We start from the raw sequence: 7,322 nt of genomic DNA, 5'->3' as shown, positions 1-7,322 counted from the left end.
TTGGCCTTTGTTAGCCAGACACTGTGAACACAAAAATGTTTGTACAGGGAAGTGCTGTGTATGTTGCCTACGTCCTCCATGACATTTTGGCTGCAATCCAGTATAGTTCCTGAGAAATACCTGGGACATTTTCTATATATCCTCTGTTTGCAGAGGGACTCCTACGCAGCACAACTCTTCCCAATAGTGCTATCAGACACGAGTAACATCAGCTGTGATTGCTGCATGCATTTCCTAGAAGAGAGAAAACAAACCGAGGAAATTAGGATTTATATCTCCACATACGATCCTTCAAACTGAAAACTACCTAATGAAAGTACTTTCTGCAACAAAATAATATCTTCCTTCCTACAGAGAAAAGCATGACTCAGATTTTGAGACAGTTGGACACTTACAAACTAGCTTCCCTATAGAAATTCCCACTAAATTCATAAGCCTTTGATGATCCTGTTCACGCTTGTTCTTTTCAGGAAGTTTTCCCCATGTTCCCAGACACGTTTCCCCTAATTAACATCCTCCACGAAGTGATTTCTTTCCCCAGCATGCTATCAGCAGCCCCTAGATTTTATTCGAAGCCTGCTGCCTGTCTGGGGTGCCGGCGGTGACCCCTCTGCAGGGACCGCAAGCCGTGGGGCCCACCGGCCCCTAGAGCCCACCCGGCCGTTCCCCGGCACTTTGGTCCGTGCATGACGAGGCGATGTGTCAGCCAGGGCTATTGTTTTTAACAGGAAGCAAGTTTGGCGGCCTCTGTAATTTAGATTGTGGGCAATAAGCAGGGGTGTGGTGTGCAGAGCAAACAAGGGCAGGATTAACAGCTCTTTTCACTTCTGGACAAGGAATCGGTATGGCGGCGGCCCACAGGATCCCGTCCCATGTTGGCTACAGCTTCTCCTCGTGACCACAGCCAGGAGTGAAAAACCAGAGTGTCCTCCAGATTTTCAACTGGAGAGTGAAGATAAAAGTCCAGGCCCCATGTTCTGACAAACCTTTACGAGCTAACCATCTTGAAATGAGATTATGAGAGAAAATTAAGAACAGTCTTCTCCTTTCAATAGGTCTTTAAAAACAATAACCAGGCTTTACTGTAAATTCATTTATTTACCCTCAGCGTGCCAATTCCCAAGCTGATATCTCCTCTGTGTACCAGGGATATATATAGATCTAAATGTGGCAAGAAGACAGAAAGATTTTATTTATTTTGCGTAAAGACAGCAATGCAGGGAATTCTTTTTTTCCAGGAAGAAACTCACATCAGAGAGCTTGTTAAAGAAATTCTATGAGATAAATAAAATCCAAATTATATTTAGCTCATAGGAGGTGACAAATACTAGTCAGGTTGACTATTGCCTTGCTGGAAGTCAGTCAGAAACCACTGTCAAATAGGGCACAAAACCAGAGAAAATAGGAGAGAGAGCATGTATTCAAGATGGGTCTTGCATTTGCTACAGTGAGCAACATATGGCTCTTTATCATCGCCAGCATATTTTTTCTTTAAAACTAGTTGTGAATGCAAGGAAAGGTACCCAAAGTCAAATCCTGGCCTGCGTTCTGCTGAAATCACCTGAACCCTCTGGTTGGGATCTCCAGAACACTCCGAAAATCCCTCACACTACGCATAGGACTGTTGGTGGCAAACAGAAAACCCGCGCCCCTCGTCCTGCCGGGTCACCAGCCCCGTGGCACCACACGCATCCTTCTGTACCTCACCACGGCCAAGCGTGGACGTCATTCCCCACCGCAGCAGCTATGGGTGCGGCAGGTTGGATGGAGCATGGGCAAACAGAGGTAAGTTTCCTTGCAAAAAGCCCAAGCCTGTGACAAAACTGGCCTAGACGGCAGTGTGTATGAGCCAGGAGTAAACTCAAAGTGAGGATGAGGCAGCCATAAGCATTCAGATCGCTGAATCCAGAGGCTGGTTTAATCCGTAAACCTTCACATGCAGGGCTGAGCTTTGTGGGGATGCCCTAGATCCACCCAGTGATAAAACACACTTTAATTTGCTCATAAGGCTGAGGTGCTTCCTCTCACCAAGCGCTCCCTGCCCTCTTCACAGCTGCCTTCGGGGCCACCCCTGCCCACGGGGCGAGCGGGTGCTGCCGGAGGATCGCCGTTCCTCCCTGGCACAGCAGCTAATCCGCCCAGCCTGACTACAGGGACGTAGCTGGCTGGGAAGCAGCAACCCTCTGAGGGGGGATTTTTTAACCTATTCTTGCCTTGTTCCATGTAAGGCAGCCACAAAATCTCTCCCACTAAGGCAGCTGATAAAATTGCCTCCTTTGTTCAGCGGCAGAGCAGAAAGGAAATCTAACCAGCGCAACTGGAATGTAACTTCAAGAGTTATTAAAATTTGCGAGCACTTGCCATCATTTATGTGCACTCTATCAAATGAACATGTAATTATCAAAGGATTCCCCCACCTCTTCTTGGCTGCTGGGGTTATTAAGTGAAAGCAAAGGATTGTACCACTCATCTGATAAAAGAGCCTGCAGAAAGCAGCCTGCATTACATTAGGCTTTGCTATGCTAACAGTTGCTGTCTGCAGTCAGAGTTCCTTCTCTAAGCACTTGATCACTCTAAAGTGCTTGAGGGGACACCACCTTTGCCGAGAGAGAGAGAGAGAGAGAGAGAGAGAGAGAGAGAGAGAGAGAGAGAGAGAGAGAGAGAGAGAGAGAGAGAGAGAGAGAGAGAGAGATTTGGGGTGAGATTTTGGAAGAAAGGTTTGCATACAGGTAGCGCGTGATCCCTGCTGAAATTCCGGTTTCCTGCTAGACACACACACGGTTTTTGTGACCCAGTGTTCTTTCACAAAAGAAAAGTGACCTGCAAAACCCCAGTTTTGTATCTCAAAGTGGTGGGGCAATACAACCTACATAACAATAATGAGTCATTGGGAAAGAGAAGGATCAAGCTCCAGGGATCTCCTCCTCAGCACAGACCTGCAAATACACTGGAATAATTTGCATTCCACAGTTGCCTTGCAGAATCCACAGATAAAAATCAGGCTTGGCATGGCTAGGATAACTGAGCAATATTTAGCAGCAGAACAACGAACCAGTCGGGAAAGCACATACTTATCCCCATTCAAGTGGGCAAGTCACTTTGGGCAAGAGAGTTACTTAGGGATTGCCTGCACAGGGAGGTTGGTACAAAGTAAACTAAGGTTTGAATGCACAGTAAATCCACTCCAGGCAACGGTGGTGTAAACAGTCCAGTTGTTCTCAGAGCGGTGGATGAGGATTGCCTGTGGCTTTTCTGGCTGTTTGAGAGCGGCGGTCCCCGACAGCTGGGGAGCTAGCACAGCCGCTGCCTACTTCTGCCCATGGCCTGACACCTCGGCTTGAGCGGCAACTGTAGGTCTTGCCCATTCCCTCACCCCTTGCCGAAGTTACTGCCTCCAGTAGCAGGAACTGGAGAAGCAAACCTTCCTCAGCGCCTCAAGCCCTCCAACCCTTCTTTGCTGGCATGATTACATGAAGCGATGTGAAAGCCACATCAAATTTGGGATGAAAAAGCAAGACAAAAGAGGCCTGCACAGAACCCTCAGTGTAAGCCACCAGGCTGTGAATGGGCACAAACTGAAACATCCATTCAGGTCCTGTTATTTAGGGCTCAGGCTATAAATTGCAACCAACCGCTCTTTAGTCCCAGAAGTCATGGGTCTGGGTGACACTGCAGTCTCCTTCACCAGCACAGCAACCCAAACAGTGATGATCTTAAGGGAAGAAAAGAGAGAGGCAGATTTGTAGATATGGCTTTGCTGATCCCTTTTAAGGGAGAAAAAAATAGTAAAGGAAAGGAAGAAATGACTAGAATAGGGCCCAGGAGGAGCGACAGAAAAGGAGTAGACCCCAGACACACGTGAAGCTAAAGGTTCTGATCAGACTTCCCTGTCCCTGCACCCATCAGACATATGAATAATACTGAAAGAGCATCAGAGGAAGTGGGATTTGGCACCATGCGCAAGCGACGGGGAGCCGGATGCGCTCGTTCCGTAGTACATGACCAAGGCCATGTGTGTTTGCAGCACCATGGCATCCCCAAGAACCTCTGGCCCTGGCCGTGTGAGCTCTGGTGCCGGCTGGACGCTGCAGCAGGAGGGCTTTCAGAGTGTAAGCTTGAGCCCGGGAAGTTTCATGAGCCACCAGCACTCCTAAATTCTCTACCGTTTGGGGATGCTCCAGGTTTGGTGTGTGCCTTGGGGGACCCCTGGTAGGACATGGCACTCAGAGCCCCAGGACATCCACACACAAAAATGGCATCCAGGCATGACTTCTCTCGCATGGTGAGAGTAAGTTTACATACAATTTGCATAATACTTTGGTGAGAAGTCTCAGAGGAGGTTATGGTGTCGCTTGTCACCAACGAGCCTTGTGAAAGCAAATTGAGATGTGTGAATCTACTGAAGAGGCTTGTTTGAATTTCTAACTCAGCCTTCCTCCGGCCATCAGAAGCACCGGGGCATTCACACCAGGTTCATCTCCCTGGAGGATATTGCACAACGTTTCTGCTGAGCAGTAGGATTAAGATGACCAGAAAAGTAGAGAGTGAGCAGGGAGGACTGAAGTGCTGGGGGTTTCATCCTGTTCATACTTCCCCTCCTTCCAGCAGCATCGCTGTGCACTGAAGCGTTAAAGGCTCTTTGCATCTTGCTGGGCCCTATGGCAAGAGGAGATATCCGTCTGCCCCTGAACTACAGGAGAGTTTCAGAGCAAGAGCAGTGCAAAAAATTACGCTTATCTCACAGAAGTCAGCTGACAGCAGGCTTTTCTGTGTGTCAGAAGCTCTAAGCAAAGTCCTTCTGACCGTGATGGTATCAGCCACCTGCATGGGCAGCCTTTCCTCCCTTCCCCTAGTCTGTGGTGATGGCACTGCTCCCCAAATGACGTCTGGAACTACCACGGGTGCTTGAACAGCCCCTGCTAAGGAGGGGTGAGAGCCTCTCCGTCATCACGGATTAGTGCCGCAGACCAGCCAGTTCTGTTTTCTCCTGTCAAAAAACAGGGAACAGGACAGAAGCATCCCCTCTGAGGTATGAACTGACTTTGAAGTCAAGAGGTCAGAGGATGATCCTGAACGGCTTTCTGGCACATTCAAAGATCTGCCTCTCTCTAGCCTACCAGTCACGCAGATGGTGTGAAGAAGGGCAAGGACCAGAACCGAGGCCACCAATGACCCATTTTCCATCCTCGTTGCTGGACCATTTGTCTTCATCTCTGCTGAGTTTTTCATAATAGTTCACCAGCGTTATCGCTCCTGACTGCTACCGGCAGTTCACTCGCTGATAAGCAGCAGGTAGGTTACTTACAGTTGGCCAAAGCAAGAATGATAATTACCTGAGGGAAGCAGATAAAATTTTAGATGCTTTTCTGGCTCCAAACAATATATTGTCCAAACAGAACTACTACCTTTGTGACTTTTCTGGCATGGAGAAAATTTAAACTACCATAATTTCAGGTTTCTAGGAGCTTTTTGTTTATAGGAAGAAATAAACGGTTAAGGTTTGAGGCCCCCAATATAAACAGAAACAGCTCATATTTATGAGATTAGGATTTAGTATTTTTAGGTAATATTTATGAATTCGGTGACATTCATGATTTAGTAGGACTGCAGTGCAGAAATAGTAAGCCTTCTTTGTGCTTTGGACAAATCACTTAATTATTCTGATTCATGGCATCCAGCGCTAATGAGAAGAGTCTCTTACGCTAAACTTATCACACATGCAGGCTTTGTTTTGCCAATCAGGACTGTGCCAGGAAAGTGCAAATACCCAAAGATTATAGGCAATGGTAACGGGTGTAGCAATAAGGATGATTTTGATAATTATGTACCTTCAAGAGAAAGGAGAAACTTGTTTTGACTTGCAAATGGAATAAACCTGTCATAGCTGTGATAGGAGTCACCCAGGCTGGCAAGAACTAGGTTTTTTTCAGGTCTCTTTATTAAACTAGTACAGTGGGGGAGTGGTGGAAAAATCTGTGAGAAGCTCTGCTGAGAACACACACCCTTGTTCGTCCAAATTTTCAGATTTCCCAGTCTGCTCTGCTTTCAACCATAGAATTCATAGAGTAGTTTGGGCTGGAAGCGACCTCTAAAGGCCATCTAGTCCAACCCCCTGCAATGAGCAGGGACATCTTCCACTGGACCAGGTTGCTCAGAGCCCCGTCCAACCTGACCTGGGATGTCTCCAGGGATGGGGCATCGACCACCTCTCTGGGCAACCTGGGCCAGGGTTTCACCACCCTCATGGTGAAAAATTTCTTCCTTAGATCTAGTTGAAATCTGCCCTCTTTCAGTTTAAAACCATTACCCCTTGTCGTGTCGCTACAGACCTCGCTAAAAAGTCTGTCTCCATCTTTCTTATAAGACCCCTTTTAAGTACTGGAAGGCCGCAATAAGGCCTTTCATCTCAGAGCAGGGTCTGAAGGTGGTGCCATTTTAATGACATCAGCCCCGAGGAACAGGTTAGGTTAAGGAAAAACCAGGAGCCTGGAAAGCTGGAGTGGGCAGTTCATAGCAGGTAACAGGAAATTATTAGATTTTGGTTTCTGTCAATCACCAGACTAATATCTGGAGGATATAAAATGTCATTCAGCATGGAGAAAAAGTTGTGAAATGCTGTAAACATTGAACTGAGTAGTGGTGCACTTGGTTCTGACACTACATCTCTGAATGGAGACAAATGGAACATGCCTGCGTTTAATGCCACTTTTCCAACCTAGGAAAATATTACGATGGCCTAATGTTATTCCCATACCAAGTAGTGAGTCCAGCACATTTCTCTGAGCAAGGCCTGTCGAACCTTAGCCACTGCCCCACACCTGAAGGGTTTGTTTCAGAATGTTCTTCCTCAGCCCTTTACTCATCTCATTTCTTAACATGCGGGTTACACAACCATTCAGCTGCAAAGCAGTTTTGTTTTCATTTTAGCTTGCACAACCTTCCTGTTCTCTTTAAACAAGAACAAGGTAGTGGGGGGTTTTCTTTTCCAACTTACACAGAAATATTCCTATTAAGATGGAAAATTCCAGGGAACAGTTACAAAAACAAGAAGGCTAGATTGCCGTACATCAAAGGGAAGCAGCATTTGCTAACTCCTTCGTTTTACGTGTGTGTGATTCACAGACTGCTTTATGAAAATGGAAGAATGATTGAGGAATCACTCAGGTCCTGACAAAAAATAAACTAATAGTAACAACCTAATTTCCATGAAAATGGGCTGGCCTCCAAAGCATCTGCCAAGAACAGACAACCCGGTGCTTGCAGCTTTCCTTTGTTTGCTCTTCAAAGCAGGTAGAGCCAGGAACATTCCCGTGCCTCATGGC

The sequence above is a fragment of the Phaethon aethereus genome (genome assembly GCF_964289735.1).
Source record: "Phaethon aethereus genome assembly, chromosome: 13".
Classification (NCBI taxonomy): Eukaryota; Metazoa; Chordata; class Aves; order Phaethontiformes; family Phaethontidae; genus Phaethon; species Phaethon aethereus.
Note: the sequence above shows the minus strand (reverse complement) of the source record.